We start from the raw sequence: 16,009 nt of genomic DNA, 5'->3' as shown, positions 1-16,009 counted from the left end.
TGTGGCGCGTGGCCGCCGCACGGCCAGGTGGCGCAGAGGGCCCGCGGGTTGGGCTGTGCGAGGCACCGGGCCCTGAGTGGTGGGCAACCGCGCCCTGGCGTCGTCTTCGGGCGGTGGTCGTGGTCGTGGTCGTGGTCACAGTCATTGGGCTCCCTGGGAGACAGGAGCCCGGGAGGGGCGGTGGGAGTGCAGGTGCCGGGAGCTGCTGGTGCGGCGGGCTGCGGGGTTGGGGCGGCCGGCAGGGGAGCGCCCTGGCGGGCGGTGAGTCGCTGGTTTGGGGTTGGAGGGGGCGCGCTGGATGGCGCGGGGCGTGGCCTGTGTCCCGGGGTGGGCCCCGGGGTTGGCGGTGGGGCTGCGGCAGCCGGGGACAGCTGGCCGGCCCGCCCGTGCCCGTGCCCGTGCCCGTGCCCGTGCCCAGGCCCAGGCCCGAGGCGCGGGCGGGCTGGGGCTGCCAGGTGGAGGGGTCGGGCTTCTGCCCCCTGCTGGAGCTGCGTTGGGGGTCGCAGGGGTCCCGGCGTGCGGGCTGGCGGATGGGGGCGTGGCTAGGCAGCCAGCCAAAGGCGAGCAAAAGGGGAGGGTGCCGCGGGGCAAAAGCCTACAGCACCCGGTATTCCCAGGCGGTCTCCCATCCAAGTACTAACCAGGCCCGACCCTGCTTAGCTTCCGAGATCAGACGAGATCGGGCGCGTTCAGGGTGGTATGGCCGTAGACGCCAGAGGCCGCCTCCAGGCCCCTCTTGAGTGCGCGCCCGCACAGCCGCCGCCGCCGCCGCCGCCTCCTCCTCCTCCTCCTGCCCGCTCCCCGCTCTCACTCCCATTCCCATTCCCATTCCCATTCCCATTCCCATTCCCGCTCCCGCTCCCGCTCCCGCTCCCGCTGCCGCTTCTCCTCCGCCTCCTCCCTCTTTTCTCTTCTCTTCTCTTCTCCTCCTCCCCCCCCTCCTCCTCAGCCGCCCTCCGCCTAGCCCTGCACCAGTTCCCGAACTCCAGCCCTCCGCCTGCCCAGCCCAGGACCTGCAGCACCGGGCGCCCAGTCGGCACGCTGCCGCCAAGCCAAGGGGAGCCAACCTCCTCCGGCTGCCGCTGGCCACAGGGAACTCCTACTCTCTCTTTCTAGGCCGGATCCCCTGCCTGCCGCCATCGCCCAGCCACACGCCAGCCGTGCCCGGCAGCCTCCACGCCTGCCCAGGGCTGCGCCCCGCGGCTCGCGGGTCCCGGCACCAGGGGGTTCGGCGCCCCACACCACCGCGGCCCGGGCCTTCCCTCCTACCCGGCCGCCAGCAGCCCCCCCACCGCTGACGCACAGGTCGCCCGCCCTCCCCCGGCACGGCCGCCGCGCCTCCACACACTCCCACGCCGCGAGGACAGCTGAGGGCCTGGGGACCCTTGTCCCCGCTCGGTCACGGGGGCCCAAGTGGGGCAGCAGGTCGGGAAGGAGGGCGGCAGCGCACGGAATCACCCCCGCCGCACGCTCGCGTGGGCACTCACACACACACACACACACACACACACACACACGCCTACACAAGGGGCACACAGTCGCACACCCCGACACCCTTCGTGGCACAGAGGGATTTCCGTCCTCAGCGCCCGTTCCCTCACGGGAGGGTGGGGCGCTTCAGCGCGACCCGCACCCTCCAGCCCGGCAGCCAGTTCGAGACCACAGGCTGTGTGCTGCCTGCCTGCCACGGACCCTCTGTCCCGGGGAGGTCCTGTGGGCACGCAGCCTGTGGCCGCGGGACTCTGCCTGGCCTGCCAAAAGGGTGCCCCGTTTGGATGCTGTGTGAGTCAGGGCTGATGGGGGAGAGGGGGACAGAGAGAGGAGAGAGAGACAGAGAGAGAGAGAGAGAGAGAGAGACGTGTAGGTGTTGGTGTAAGTCAGAGACAGAGGGAGAGGGTGCCTGTATTGCCTGCGAGGCTTGGTGTGGGGTCCCTCCTTTGCGCTCTGGAGGGCTTCCGCGGCTGTGGCGCGTGGCCGCCGCACGGCCAGGTGGCGCAGAGGGCCCGCGGGTTGGGCTGCGCGAGGCACCGGGCCCTGAGTGGTGGGCAACCGCGCCCTGGCGTCGTCTTCGGGCGGTGGTCGTGGTCGTGGTCGTGGTCACAGTCATTGGGCTCCCTGGGAGACAGGAGCCCGGGAGGGGCGGTGGGAGTGCAGGTGCCGGGAGCTGCTGGTGCGGCGGGCTGCGGGGTTGGGGCGGCCGGCAGGGGAGCGCCCTGGCGGGCGGTGAGTCGCTGGTTTGGGGTTGGAGGGGGCGCGCTGGATGGCGCGGGGCGTGGCCTGTGTCCCGGGGTGGGCCCCGGGGTTGGCGGTGGGGCTGCGGCAGCCGGGGACAGCTGGCCGGCCCGCCCGTGCCCGTGCCCGTGCCCGTGCCCAGGCCCAGGCCCGAGGCGCGGGCGGGCTGGGGCTGCCAGGTGGAGGGGTCGGGCTTCTGCCCCCTGCTGGAGCTGCGTTGGGGGTCGCAGGGGTCCCGGCGTGCGGGCTGGCGGATGGGGGCGTGGCTAGGCAGCCAGCCAAAGGCGAGCAAAAGGGGAGGGTGCCGCGGGGCAAAAGCCTACAGCACCCGGTATTCCCAGGCGGTCTCCCATCCAAGTACTAACCAGGCCCGACCCTGCTTAGCTTCCGAGATCAGACGAGATCGGGCGCGTTCAGGGTGGTATGGCCGTAGACGCCAGAGGCCGCCTCCAGGCCCCTCTTGAGTGCGCGCCCGCACAGCCGCCGCCGCCGCCGCCTCCTCCTCCTCCTCCTCCTGCCCGCTCCCCGCTCTCACTCCCATTCCCATTCCCATTCCCATTCCCGCTCCCGCTCCCGCTCCCGCTCCCGCTGCCGCTTCTCCTCCGCCTCCTCCCTCTTTTCTCTTCTCTTCTCTTCTCCTCCTCCCCCCCCCCTCCTCAGCCGCCCTCCGCCTAGCCCTGCACCAGTGCCCGAACTCCAGCCCTCCGCCTGCCCAGCCCAGGACCTGCAGCACCGGGCGCCCAGTCGGCACGCTGCCGCCAAGCCAAGGGGAGCCAACCTCCTCCGGCTGCCGCTGGCCACAGGGAACTCCTACTCTCTCTTTCTAGGCCGGATCCCCTGCCTGCCGCCATCGCCCAGCCACACGCCAGCCGTGCCCGGCAGCCTCCACGCCTGCCCAGGGCTGCGCCCCGCGGCTCGCGGGTCCCGGCACCAGGGGGTTCGGCGCCCCACACCACCGCGGCCCGGGCCTTCCCTCCTACCCGGCCGCCAGCAGCCCCCCCACCGCTGACGCACAGGTCGCCCGCCCTCCCCCGGCACGGCCGCCGCGCCTACACACACTCCCACGCCGCGAGGACAGCTGAGGGCCTGGGGACCCTTGTCCCCGCTCGGTCACGGGGGCCCAAGTGGGGCAGCAGGTCGGGAAGGAGGGCGGCAGCGCACGGAATCACCCCCGCCGCACGCTCGCGTGGGCACTCACACACACACACACACACACACACACACACACGCCTACACAAGGGGCACACAGTCGCACACCCCGACACCCTTCGTGGCACAGAGGGATTTCCGTCCTCAGCGCCCGTTCCCTCACGGGAGGGTGGGGCGCTTCAGCGCGACCCGCACCCTCCAGCCCGGCAGCCAGTTCGAGACTGTCGCTCCCCCTCTTCATGGAGGAACGACACAGGACCCTGCGCTGTTCTTTCGTCTGCTCGGCCCTCCCCGGGTTTGCTGCTGGTTCTTCCCGGGTTGGCTACCGTCCCTTCCACCTCCGTGGAAGGGCGGTTCCCCCTGCCACATTCCCCACTTCCGCGGGGGAGCGGCACACCGCCGGCCGGCCGGCCGGCTCTCTCGGGGGCTGCACAGGTGTTCCCCTTAGATGTTCCTGGTGCATGTTGTCTCTCTCCTCCTTTATAGTCCTCTTCCGCCAATCCCAACTCGGCTGCCCACACGCCAAGTACGCTGCTCTCCTCCAATCAGGAGCAGGATCAGCTCCTGGAGGTCATCACTCAAGTTGGCAAGAGGCAGCTGCATAGAAGCTGTTTTCTCCTCTCCCAGCGCCATATTGTGGGAGAGCAGATGCATAGAATAAGTCTTAATTCCAGTAACTCAGTCCAATCCGAGTTGCTCCCCACAGAGACCACAGGCTGTGTGCTGCCTGCCTGCCACGGACCCTCTGTCCCGGGGAGGTCCTGTGGGCACGCAGCCTGTGGCCGCGGGTCTCTGCCTGGCCTGCCAAAAGGGTGCCCCGTTTGGATGCTGTGTGAGTCAGGGCTGATGGGGGAGAGGGGGACAGAGAGAGGAGAGAGAGACAGAGAGAGAGAGAGAAAGAGAGAGAGACGTGTAGGTGTTGGTGTAAGTCAGAGACAGAGGGAGAGGGTGCCTGTATTGCCTGCGAGGCTTGGTGTGGGGTCCCTCCTTTGCGCTCTGGAGGGCTTCCGCGGCTGTGGCGCGTGGCCGCCGCACGGCCAGGTGGCGCAGAGGGCCCGCGGGTTGGGCTGCGCGAGGCACCGGGCCCTGAGTGGTGGGCAACCGCGCCCTGGCGTCGTCTTCGGGCGGTGGTCGTGGTCGTGGTCGTGGTCACAGTCATTGGGCTCCCTGGGAGACAGGAGCCCGGGAGGGGCGGTGGGAGTGCAGGTGCCGGGAGCTGCTGGTGCGGCGGGCTGCGGGGTTGGGGCGGCCGGCAGGGGAGCGCCCTGGCGGGCGGTGAGTCGCTGGTTTGGGGTTGGAGGGGGCGCGCTGGATGGCGCGGGGCGTGGCCTGTGTCCCGGGGTGGGCCCCGGGGTTGGCGGTGGGGCTGCGGCAGCCGGGGACAGCTGGCCGGCCCGCCCGTGCCCGTGCCCGTGCCCGTGCCCAGGCCCAGGCCCAGGCCCAGGCCCAGGCCCAGGCCCGAGGCGCGGGCGGGCTGGGGCTGCCAGGTGGAGGGGTCGGGCTTCTGCCCCCTGCTGGAGCTGCGTTGGGGGTCGCAGGGGTCCCGGCGTGCGGGCTGGCGGATGGGGGCGTGGCTAGGCAGCCAGCCAAAGGCGAGCAAAAGGGGAGGGTGCCGCGGGGCAAAAGCCTACAGCACCCGGTATTCCCAGGCGGTCTCCCATCCAAGTACTAACCAGGCCCGACCCTGCTTAGCTTCCGAGATCAGACGAGATCGGGCGCGTTCAGGGTGGTATGGCCGTAGACGCCAGAGGCCGCCTCCAGGCCCCTCTTGAGTGCGCGCCCGCACAGCCGCCGCCGCCGCCGCCGCCGCCGCCGCCGCCGCCGCCTCCTCTTCCTGCCCGCTCCCCGCTCTCACTCCCATTCCCATTCCCATTCCCACTCCCGCTCCCGCTCCCGCTGCCGCTTCTCCTCCGCCTCCTCCCTCTTTTCTCTTCTCTTCTCTTCTCCTCCTCCCCCCCCCCTCCTCAGCCGCCCTCCGCCTAGCCCTGCACCAGTGCCCGAACTCCAGCCCTCCGCCTGCCCAGCCCAGGACCTGCAGCACCGGGCGCCCAGTCGGCACGCTGCCGCCAAGCCAAGGGGAGCCAACCTCCTCCGGCTGCCGCTGGCCACAGGGAACTCCTACTCTCTCTTTCTAGGCCGGATCCCCTGCCTGCCGCCATCGCCCAGCCACACGCCAGCCGTGCCCGGCAGCCTCCACGCCTGCCCAGGGCTGCGCCCCGCGGCTCGCGGGTCCCGGCACCAGGGGGTTCGGCGCCCCACACCACCGCGGCCCGGGCCTTCCCTCCTACCCGGCCGCCAGCAGCCCCCCCACCGCTGACGCACAGGTCGCCCGCCCTCCCCCGGCACGGCCGCCGCGCCTCCACACACTCCCACGCCGCGAGGACAGCTGAGGGCCTGGGGACCCTTGTCCCCGCTCGGTCACGGGGGCCCAAGTGGGGCAGCAGGTCGGGAAGGAGGGCGGCAGCGTACGGAATCACCCCCGCCGCACGCTCGCGTGGGCACTCACACACACACACACACACACACGCCTACACAAGGGGCACACAGTCGCACACCCCGACACCCTTCGTGGCACAGAGGGATTTCCGTCCTCAGCGCCCGTTCCCTCACGGGAGGGTGGGGCGCTTCAGCGCGACCCGCACCCTCCAGCCCGGCAGCCAGTTCGAGACCACAGGCTGTGTGCTGCCTGCCTGCCACGGACCCTCTGTCCCGGGGAGGTCCTGTGGGCACGCAGCCTGTGGCCGCGGGTCTCTGCCTGGCCTGCCAAAAGGGTGCCCCGTTTGGATGCTGTGTGAGTCAGGGCTGATGGGGGAGAGGGGGACAGAGAGAGGAGAGAGAGACAGAGAGAGAGAGAGAAAGAGAGAGAGACGTGTAGGTGTTGGTGTAAGTCAGAGACAGAGGGAGAGGGTGCCTGTATTGCCTGCGAGGCTTGGTGTGGGGTCCCTCCTTTGCGCTCTGGAGGGCTTCCGCGGCTGTGGCGCGTGGCCGCCGCACGGCCAGGTGGCGCAGAGGGCCCGCGGGTTGGGCTGTGCGAGGCACCGGGCCCTGAGTGGTGGGCAACCGCGCCCTGGCGTCGTCTTCGGGCGGTGGTCGTGGTCGTGGTCGTGGTCACAGTCATTGGGCTCCCTGGGAGACAGGAGCCCGGGAGGGGCGGTGGGAGTGCAGGTGCCGGGAGCTGCTGGTGCGGCGGGCTGCGGGGTTGGGGCGGCCGGCAGGGGAGCGCCCTGGCGGGCGGTGAGTCGCTGGTTTGGGGTTGGAGGGGGCGCGCTGGATGGCGCGGGGCGTGGCCTGTGTCCCGGGGTGGGCCCCGGGGTTGGCGGTGGGGCTGCGGCAGCCGGGGACAGCTGGCCGGCCCGCCCGTGCCCGTGCCCGTGCCCGTGCCCGTGCCCAGGCCCAGGCCCGAGGCGCGGGCGGGCTGGGGCTGCCAGGTGGAGGGGTCGGGCTTCTGCCCCCTGCTGGAGCTGCGTTGGGGGTCGCAGGGGTCCCGGCGTGCGGGCTGGCGGATGGGGGCGTGGCTAGGCAGCCAGCCAAAGGCGAGCAAAAGGGGAGGGTGCCGCGGGGCAAAAGCCTACAGCACCCGGTATTCCCAGGCGGTCTCCCATCCAAGTACTAACCAGGCCCGACCCTGCTTAGCTTCCGAGATCAGACGAGATCGGGCGCGTTCAGGGTGGTATGGCCGTAGACGCCAGAGGCCGCCTCCAGGCCCCTCTTGAGTGCGCGCCCGCACAGCCGCCGCCGCCGCCGCCGCCTCCTCCTCCTCCTCCTGCCCGCTCCCCGCTCTCACTCCCATTCCCATTCCCATTCCCATTCCCATTCCCATTCCCGCTCCCGCTCCCGCTCCCGCTCCCGCTGCCGCTTCTCCTCCGCCTCCTCCCTCTTTTCTCTTCTCTTCTCTTCTCCTCCTCCCCCCCCCTCCTCCTCAGCCGCCCTCCGCCTAGCCCTGCACCAGTGCCCGAACTCCAGCCCTCCGCCTGCCCAGCCCAGGACCTGCAGCACCGGGCGCCCAGTCGGCACGCTGCCGCCAAGCCAAGGGGAGCCAACCTCCTCCGGCTGCCGCTGGCCACAGGGAACTCCTACTCTCTCTTTCTAGGCCGGATCCCCTGCCTGCCGCCATCGCCCAGCCACACGCCAGCCGTGCCCGGCAGCCTCCACGCCTGCCCAGGGCTGCGCCCCGCGGCTCGCGGGTCCCGGCACCAGGGGGTTCGGCGCCCCACACCACCGCGGCCCGGGCCTTCCCTCCTACCCGGCCGCCAGCAGCCCCCCCACCGCTGACGCACAGGTCGCCCGCCCTCCCCCGGCACGGCCGCCGCGCCTCCACACACTCCCACGCCGCGAGGACAGCTGAGGGCCTGGGGACCCTTGTCCCCGCTCGGTCACGGGGGCCCAAGTGGGGCAGCAGGTCGGGAAGGAGGGCGGCAGCGCACGGAATCACCCCCGCCGCACGCTCGCGTGGGCACTCACACACACACACACACACACACACACACACACGCCTACACAAGGGGCACACAGTCGCACACCCCGACACCCTTCGTGGCACAGAGGGATTTCCGTCCTCAGCGCCCGTTCCCTCACGGGAGGGTGGGGCGCTTCAGCGCGACCCGCACCCTCCAGCCCGGCAGCCAGTTCGAGACCACAGGCTGTGTGCTGCCTGCCTGCCACGGACCCTCTGTCCCGGGGAGGTCCTGTGGGCACGCAGCCTGTGGCCGCGGGTCTCTGCCTGGCCTGCCAAAAGGGTGCCCCGTTTGGATGCTGTGTGAGTCAGGGCTGATGGGGGAGAGGGGGACAGAGAGAGGAGAGAGAGACAGAGAGAGAGAGAGAGAGAGAGAGACGTGTAGGTGTTGGTGTAAGTCAGAGACAGAGGGAGAGGGTGCCTGTATTGCCTGCGAGGCTTGGTGTGGGGTCCCTCCTTTGCGCTCTGGAGGGCTTCCGCGGCTGTGGCGCGTGGCCGCCGCACGGCCAGGTGGCGCAGAGGGCCCGCGGGTTGGGCTGCGCGAGGCACCGGGCCCTGAGTGGTGGGCAACCGCGCCCTGGCGTCGTCTTCGGGCGGTGGTCGTGGTCGTGGTCGTGGTCACAGTCATTGGGCTCCCTGGGAGACAGGAGCCCGGGAGGGGCGGTGGGAGTGCAGGTGCCGGGAGCTGCTGGTGCGGCGGGCTGCGGGGTTGGGGCGGCCGGCAGGGGAGCGCCCTGGCGGGCGGTGAGTCGCTGGTTTGGGGTTGGAGGGGGCGCGCTGGATGGCGCGGGGCGTGGCCTGTGTCCCGGGGTGGGCCCCGGGGTTGGCGGTGGGGCTGCGGCAGCCGGGGACAGCTGGCCGGCCCGCCCGTGCCCGTGCCCGTGCCCGTGCCCAGGCCCAGGCCCGAGGCGCGGGCGGGCTGGGGCTGCCAGGTGGAGGGGTCGGGCTTCTGCCCCCTGCTGGAGCTGCGTTGGGGGTCGCAGGGGTCCCGGCGTGCGGGCTGGCGGATGGGGGCGTGGCTAGGCAGCCAGCCAAAGGCGAGCAAAAGGGGAGGGTGCCGCGGGGCAAAAGCCTACAGCACCCGGTATTCCCAGGCGGTCTCCCATCCAAGTACTAACCAGGCCCGACCCTGCTTAGCTTCCGAGATCAGACGAGATCGGGCACGTTCAGGGTGGTATGGCCGTAGACGCCAGAGGCCGCCTCCAGGCCCCTCTTGAGTGCGCGCCCGCACAGCCGCCGCCGCCGCCGCCTCCTCCTCCTCCTCCTCCTGCCCGCTCCCCGCTCTCACTCCCATTCCCATTCCCATTCCCATTCCCGCTCCCGCTCCCGCTCCCGCTCCCGCTGCCGCTTCTCCTCCGCCTCCTCCCTCTTTTCTCTTCTCTTCTCTTCTCCTCCTCCCCCCCCCCTCCTCAGCCGCCCTCCGCCTAGCCCTGCACCAGTGCCCGAACTCCAGCCCTCCGCCTGCCCAGCCCAGGACCTGCAGCACCGGGCGCCCAGTCGGCACGCTGCCGCCAAGCCAAGGGGAGCCAACCTCCTCCGGCTGCCGCTGGCCACAGGGAACTCCTACTCTCTCTTTCTAGGCCGGATCCCCTGCCTGCCGCCATCGCCCAGCCACACGCCAGCCGTGCCCGGCAGCCTCCACGCCTGCCCAGGGCTGCGCCCCGCGGCTCGCGGGTCCCGGCACCAGGGGGTTCGGCGCCCCACACCACCGCGGCCCGGGCCTTCCCTCCTACCCGGCCGCCAGCAGCCCCCCCACCGCTGACGCACAGGTCGCCCGCCCTCCCCCGGCACGGCCGCCGCGCCTACACACACTCCCACGCCGCGAGGACAGCTGAGGGCCTGGGGACCCTTGTCCCCGCTCGGTCACGGGGGCCCAAGTGGGGCAGCAGGTCGGGAAGGAGGGCGGCAGCGCACGGAATCACCCCCGCCGCACGCTCGCGTGGGCACTCACACACACACACACACACACACACACACACGCCTACACAAGGGGCACACAGTCGCACACCCCGACACCCTTCGTGGCACAGAGGGATTTCCGTCCTCAGCGCCCGTTCCCTCACGGGAGGGTGGGGCGCTTCAGCGCGACCCGCACCCTCCAGCCCGGCAGCCAGTTCGAGACTGTCGCTCCCCCTCTTCATGGAGGAACGACACAGGACCCTGCGCTGTTCTTTCGTCTGCTCGGCCCTCCCCGGGTTTGCTGCTGGTTCTTCCCGGGTTGGCTACCGTCCCTTCCACCTCCGTGGAAGGGCGGTTCCCCCTGCCACATTCCCCACTTCCGCGGGGGAGCGGCACACCGCCGGCCGGCCGGCCGGCTCTCTCGGGGGCTGCACAGGTGTTCCCCTTAGATGTTCCTGGTGCATGTTGTCTCTCTCCTCCTTTATAGTCCTCTTCCGCCAATCCCAACTCGGCTGCCCACACGCCAAGTACGCTGCTCTCCTCCAATCAGGAGCAGGATCAGCTCCTGGAGGTCATCACTCAAGTTGGCAAGAGGCAGCTGCATAGAAGCTGTTTTCTCCTCTCCCAGCGCCATATTGTGGGAGAGCAGATGCATAGAATAAGTCTTAATTCCAGTAACTCAGTCCAATCCGAGTTGCTCCCCACAGAGACCACAGGCTGTGTGCTGCCTGCCTGCCACGGACCCTCTGTCCCGGGGAGGTCCTGTGGGCACGCAGCCTGTGGCCGCGGGTCTCTGCCTGGCCTGCCAAAAGGGTGCCCCGTTTGGATGCTGTGTGAGTCAGGGCTGATGGGGGAGAGGGGGACAGAGAGAGGAGAGAGAGACAGAGAGAGAGAGAGAAAGAGAGAGAGACGTGTAGGTGTTGGTGTAAGTCAGAGACAGAGGGAGAGGGTGCCTGTATTGCCTGCGAGGCTTGGTGTGGGGTCCCTCCTTTGCGCTCTGGAGGGCTTCCGCGGCTGTGGCGCGTGGCCGCCGCACGGCCAGGTGGCGCAGAGGGCCCGCGGGTTGGGCTGCGCGAGGCACCGGGCCCTGAGTGGTGGGCAACCGCGCCCTGGCGTCGTCTTCGGGCGGTGGTCGTGGTCGTGGTCGTGGTCACAGTCATTGGGCTCCCTGGGAGACAGGAGCCCGGGAGGGGCGGTGGGAGTGCAGGTGCCGGGAGCTGCTGGTGCGGCGGGCTGCGGGGTTGGGGCGGCCGGCAGGGGAGCGCCCTGGCGGGCGGTGAGTCGCTGGTTTGGGGTTGGAGGGGGCGCGCTGGATGGCGCGGGGCGTGGCCTGTGTCCCGGGGTGGGCCCCGGGGTTGGCGGTGGGGCTGCGGCAGCCGGGGACAGCTGGCCGGCCCGCCCGTGCCCGTGCCCGTGCCCGTGCCCAGGCCCAGGCCCAGGCCCAGGCCCAGGCCCAGGCCCGAGGCGCGGGCGGGCTGGGGCTGCCAGGTGGAGGGGTCGGGCTTCTGCCCCCTGCTGGAGCTGCGTTGGGGGTCGCAGGGGTCCCGGCGTGCGGGCTGGCGGATGGGGGCGTGGCTAGGCAGCCAGCCAAAGGCGAGCAAAAGGGGAGGGTGCCGCGGGGCAAAAGCCTACAGCACCCGGTATTCCCAGGCGGTCTCCCATCCAAGTACTAACCAGGCCCGACCCTGCTTAGCTTCCGAGATCAGACGAGATCGGGCGCGTTCAGGGTGGTATGGCCGTAGACGCCAGAGGCCGCCTCCAGGCCCCTCTTGAGTGCGCGCCCGCACAGCCGCCGCCGCCGCCGCCGCCGCCGCCGCCGCCGCCGCCGCCTCCTCTTCCTGCCCGCTCCCCGCTCTCACTCCCATTCCCATTCCCATTCCCACTCCCGCTCCCGCTCCCGCTGCCGCTTCTCCTCCGCCTCCTCCCTCTTTTCTCTTCTCTTCTCTTCTCCTCCTCCCCCCCCCCTCCTCAGCCGCCCTCCGCCTAGCCCTGCACCAGTGCCCGAACTCCAGCCCTCCGCCTGCCCAGCCCAGGACCTGCAGCACCGGGCGCCCAGTCGGCACGCTGCCGCCAAGCCAAGGGGAGCCAACCTCCTCCGGCTGCCGCTGGCCACAGGGAACTCCTACTCTCTCTTTCTAGGCCGGATCCCCTGCCTGCCGCCATCGCCCAGCCACACGCCAGCCGTGCCCGGCAGCCTCCACGCCTGCCCAGGGCTGCGCCCCGCGGCTCGCGGGTCCCGGCACCAGGGGGTTCGGCGCCCCACACCACCGCGGCCCGGGCCTTCCCTCCTACCCGGCCACCAGCAGCCCCCCCACCGCTGACGCACAGGTCGCCTGCCCTCCCCCGGCACGGCCGCCGCGCCTCCACACACTCCCACGCCGCGAGGACAGCTGAGGGCCTGGGGACCCTTGTCCCCGCTCGGTCACGGGGGCCCAAGTGGGGCAGCAGGTCGGGAAGGAGGGCGGCAGCGTACGGAATCACCCCCGCCGCACGCTCGCGTGGGCACTCACACACACACACACACACACACACACGCCTACACAAGGGGCACACAGTCGCACACCCCGACACCCTTCGTGGCACAGAGGGATTTCCGTCCTCAGCGCCCGTTCCCTCACGGGAGGGTGGGGCGCTTCAGCGCGACCCGCACCCTCCAGCCCGGCAGCCAGTTCGAGACCACAGGCTGTGTGCTGCCTGCCTGCCACGGACCCTCTGTCCCGGGGAGGTCCTGTGGGCACGCAGCCTGTGGCCGCGGGTCTCTGCCTGGCCTGCCAAAAGGGTGCCCCGTTTGGATGCTGTGTGAGTCAGGGCTGATGGGGGAGAGGGGGACAGAGAGAGGAGAGAGAGACAGAGAGAGAGAGAGAAAGAGAGAGAGACGTGTAGGTGTTGGTGTAAGTCAGAGACAGAGGGAGAGGGTGCCTGTATTGCCTGCGAGGCTTGGTGTGGGGTCCCTCCTTTGCGCTCTGGAGGGCTTCCGCGGCTGTGGCGCGTGGCCGCCGCACGGCCAGGTGGCGCAGAGGGCCCGCGGGTTGGGCTGCGCGAGGCACCGGGCCCTGAGTGGTGGGCAACCGCGCCCTGGCGTCGTCTTCGGGCGGTGGTCGTGGTCGTGGTCGTGGTCACAGTCATTGGGCTCCCTGGGAGACAGGAGCCCGGGAGGGGCGGTGGGAGTGCAGGTGCCGGGAGCTGCTGGTGCGGCGGGCTGCGGGGTTGGGGCGGCCGGCAGGGGAGCGCCCTGGCGGGCGGTGAGTCGCTGGTTTGGGGTTGGAGGGGGCGCGCTGGATGGCGCGGGGCGTGGCCTGTGTCCCGGGGTGGGCCCCGGGGTTGGCGGTGGGGCTGCGGCAGCCGGGGACAGCTGGCCGGCCCGCCCGTGCCCGTGCCCGTGCCCGTGCCCAGGCCCAGGCCCAGGCCCGAGGCGCGGGCGGGCTGGGGCTGCCAGGTGGAGGGGTCGGGCTTCTGCCCCCTGCTGGAGCTGCGTTGGGGGTCGCAGGGGTCCCGGCGTGCGGGCTGGCGGATGGGGGCGTGGCTAGGCAGCCAGCCAAAGGCGAGCAAAAGGGGAGGGTGCCGCGGGGCAAAAGCCTACAGCACCCGGTATTCCCAGGCGGTCTCCCATCCAAGTACTAACCAGGCCCGACCCTGCTTAGCTTCCGAGATCAGACGAGATCGGGCGCGTTCAGGGTGGTATGGCCGTAGACGCCAGAGGCCGCCTCCAGGCCCCTCTTGAGTGCGCGCCCGCACAGCCGCCGCCGCCGCCGCCTCCTCCTCCTCCTCCTCCTCCTGCCCGCTCCCCGCTCTCACTCCCATTCCCATTCCCATTCCCATTCCCATTCCCGCTCCCGCTCCCGCTCCCGCTCCCGCTGCCGCTTCTCCTCCGCCTCCTCCCTCTTTTCTCTTCTCTTCTCTTCTCCTCCTCCCCCCCCTCCTCCTCAGCCGCCCTCCGCCTAGCCCTGCACCAGTGCCCGAACTCCAGCCCTCCGCCTGCCCAGCCCAGGACCTGCAGCACCGGGCGCCCAGTCGGCACGCTGCCGCCAAGCCAAGGGGAGCCAACCTCCTCCGGCTGCCGCTGGCCACAGGGAACTCCTACTCTCTCTTTCTAGGCCGGATCCCCTGCCTGCCGCCATCGCCCAGCCACACGCCAGCCGTGCCCGGCAGCCTCCACGCCTGCCCAGGGCTGCGCCCCGCGGCTCGCGGGTCCCGGCACCAGGGGGTTCGGCGCCCCACACCACCGCGGCCTGGGCCTTCCCTCCTACCCGGCCGCCAGCAGCCCCCCCACCGCTGACGCACAGGTCGCCCGCCCTCCCCCGGCACGGCCGCCGCGCCTCCACACACTCCCACGCCGCGAGGACAGCTGAGGGCCTGGGGACCCTTGTCCCCGCTCGGTCACGGGGGCCCAAGTGGGGCAGCAGGTCGGGAAGGAGGGCGGCAGCGTACGGAATCACCCCCGCCGCACGCTCGCGTGGGCACTCACACACACACACACACACACACACACGCCTACACAAGGGGCACACAGTCGCACACCCCGACACCCTTCGTGGCACAGAGGGATTTCCGTCCTCAGCGCCCGTTCCCTCACGGGAGGGTGGGGCGCTTCAGCGCGACCCGCACCCTCCAGCCCGGCAGCCAGTTCGAGACCACAGGCTGTGTGCTGCCTGCCTGCCACGGACCCTCTGTCCCGGGGAGGTCCTGTGGGCACGCAGCCTGTGGCCGCGGGTCTCTGCCTGGCCTGCCAAAAGGGTGCCCCGTTTGGATGCTGTGTGAGTCAGGGCTGATGGGGGAGAGGGGGACAGAGAGAGGAGAGAGAGACAGAGAGAGAGAGAGAAAGAGAGAGAGACGTGTAGGTGTTGGTGTAAGTCAGAGACAGAGGGAGAGGGTGCCTGTATTGCCTGCGAGGCTTGGTGTGGGGTCCCTCCTTTGCGCTCTGGAGGGCTTCCGCGGCTGTGGCGCGTGGCCGCCGCACGGCCAGGTGGCGCAGAGGGCCCGCGGGTTGGGCTGCGCGAGGCACCGGGCCCTGAGTGGTGGGCAACCGCGCCCTGGCGTCGTCTTCGGGCGGTGGTCGTGGTCGTGGTCGTGGTCACAGTCATTGGGCTCCCTGGGAGACAGGAGCCCGGGAGGGGCGGTGGGAGTGCAGGTGCCGGGAGCTGCTGGTGCGGCGGGCTGCGGGGTTGGGGCGGCCGGCAGGGGAGCGCCCTGGCGGGCGGTGAGTCGCTGGTTTGGGGTTGGAGGGGGCGCGCTGGATGGCGCGGGGCGTGGCCTGTGTCCCGGGGTGGGCCCCGGGGTTGGCGGTGGGGCTGCGGCAGCCGGGGACAGCTGGCCGGCCCGCCCGTGCCCGTGCCCGTGCCCGTGCCCGTGCCCAGGCCCAGGCCCGAGGCGCGGGCGGGCTGGGGCTGCCAGGTGGAGGGGTCGGGCTTCTGCCCCCTGCTGGAGCTGCGTTGGGGGTCGCAGGGGTCCCGGCGTGCGGGCTGGCGGATGGGGGCGTGGCTAGGCAGCCAGCCAAAGGCGAGCAAAAGGGGAGGGTGCCGCGGGGCAAAAGCCTACAGCACCCGGTATTCCCAGGCGGTCTCCCATCCAAGTACTAACCAGGCCCGACCCTGCTTAGCTTCCGAGATCAGACGAGATCGGGCGCGTTCAGGGTGGTATGGCCGTAGACGCCAGAGGCCGCCTCCAGGCCCCTCTTGAGTGCGCGCCCGCACAGCCGCCGCCGCCGCCGCCGCCGCCTCCTCCTCCTCCTCCTGCCCGCTCCCCGCTCTCACTCCCATTCCCATTCCCATTCCCATTCCCATTCCCATTCCCGCTCCCGCTCCCGCTCCCGCTCCCGCTGCCGCTTCTCCTCCGCCTCCTCCCTCTTTTCTCTTCTCTTCTCTTCTCCTCCTCCCCCCCCCTCCTCCTCAGCCGCCCTCCGCCTAGCCCTGCACCAGTGCCCGAACTCCAGCCCTCCGCCTGCCCAGCCCAGGACCTGCAGCACCGGGCGCCCAGTCGGCACGCTGCCGCCAAGCCAAGGGGAGCCAACCTCCTCCGGCTGCCGCTGGCCACAGGGAACTCCTACTCTCTCTTTCTAGGCCGGATCCCCTGCCTGCCGCCATCGCCCAGCCACACGCCAGCCGTGCCCGGCAGCCTCCACGCCTGCCCAGGGCTGCGCCCCGCGGCTCGCGGGTCCCGGCACCAGGGGGTTCGGCGCCCCACACCACCGCGGCCCGGGCCTTCCCTCCTACCCGGCCGCCAGCAGCCCCCCCACCGCTGACGCACAGGTCGCCCGCCCTCCCCCGGCACGGCCGCCGC

At 71.3% G+C, this 16,009-nt stretch overlaps 8 non-coding genes across 8 annotated transcripts; all 8 read right to left on the bottom strand.

Annotated features, from left to right (window-relative positions):
* Positions 1–592: 592 nt before the first annotated feature.
* On the bottom strand, positions 593–711 carry LOC149124072 (5S ribosomal RNA). The gene has a single exon (XR_016215291.1). It is a non-coding gene; the product is annotated as a 5S ribosomal RNA (ribosomal RNA).
* A 1,837-nt stretch (positions 712–2,548) lies between these two features.
* Positions 2,549–2,667, bottom strand: LOC149124071 (5S ribosomal RNA). Its single transcript, XR_016215290.1, has one exon. It is a non-coding gene; the product is annotated as a 5S ribosomal RNA (ribosomal RNA).
* A 2,338-nt stretch (positions 2,668–5,005) lies between these two features.
* On the bottom strand, positions 5,006–5,124 carry LOC149124070 (5S ribosomal RNA). The gene has a single exon (XR_016215289.1). It is a non-coding gene; the product is annotated as a 5S ribosomal RNA (ribosomal RNA).
* A 1,822-nt stretch (positions 5,125–6,946) lies between these two features.
* LOC149124069 (5S ribosomal RNA) lies at positions 6,947–7,065 on the bottom strand. Its single transcript, XR_016215288.1, has one exon. It is a non-coding gene; the product is annotated as a 5S ribosomal RNA (ribosomal RNA).
* A 1,838-nt stretch (positions 7,066–8,903) lies between these two features.
* Positions 8,904–9,022, bottom strand: LOC149124068 (5S ribosomal RNA). Its single transcript, XR_016215501.1, has one exon. It is a non-coding gene; the product is annotated as a 5S ribosomal RNA (ribosomal RNA).
* A 2,336-nt stretch (positions 9,023–11,358) lies between these two features.
* On the bottom strand, positions 11,359–11,477 carry LOC149124067 (5S ribosomal RNA). The gene has a single exon (XR_016215287.1). It is a non-coding gene; the product is annotated as a 5S ribosomal RNA (ribosomal RNA).
* A 1,829-nt stretch (positions 11,478–13,306) lies between these two features.
* On the bottom strand, positions 13,307–13,425 carry LOC149124066 (5S ribosomal RNA). Its single transcript, XR_016215286.1, has one exon. It is a non-coding gene; the product is annotated as a 5S ribosomal RNA (ribosomal RNA).
* Positions 13,426–15,261: 1,836 nt separating this feature from the next.
* Positions 15,262–15,380, bottom strand: LOC149124065 (5S ribosomal RNA). The gene has a single exon (XR_016215285.1). It is a non-coding gene; the product is annotated as a 5S ribosomal RNA (ribosomal RNA).
* Between the last annotated feature and the right edge of the window lie 629 nt (positions 15,381–16,009).

The sequence above is a fragment of the Oryctolagus cuniculus genome, chromosome 10, assembly GCF_051225735.1.
Source record: "Oryctolagus cuniculus isolate XC-2025 breed Fujian yellow rabbit chromosome 10, ASM5122573v1, whole genome shotgun sequence".
Classification (NCBI taxonomy): domain Eukaryota; kingdom Metazoa; phylum Chordata; class Mammalia; order Lagomorpha; family Leporidae; genus Oryctolagus; species Oryctolagus cuniculus.
Note: the sequence above shows the minus strand (reverse complement) of the source record. Positions and strands in the feature narration are given on the sequence as shown.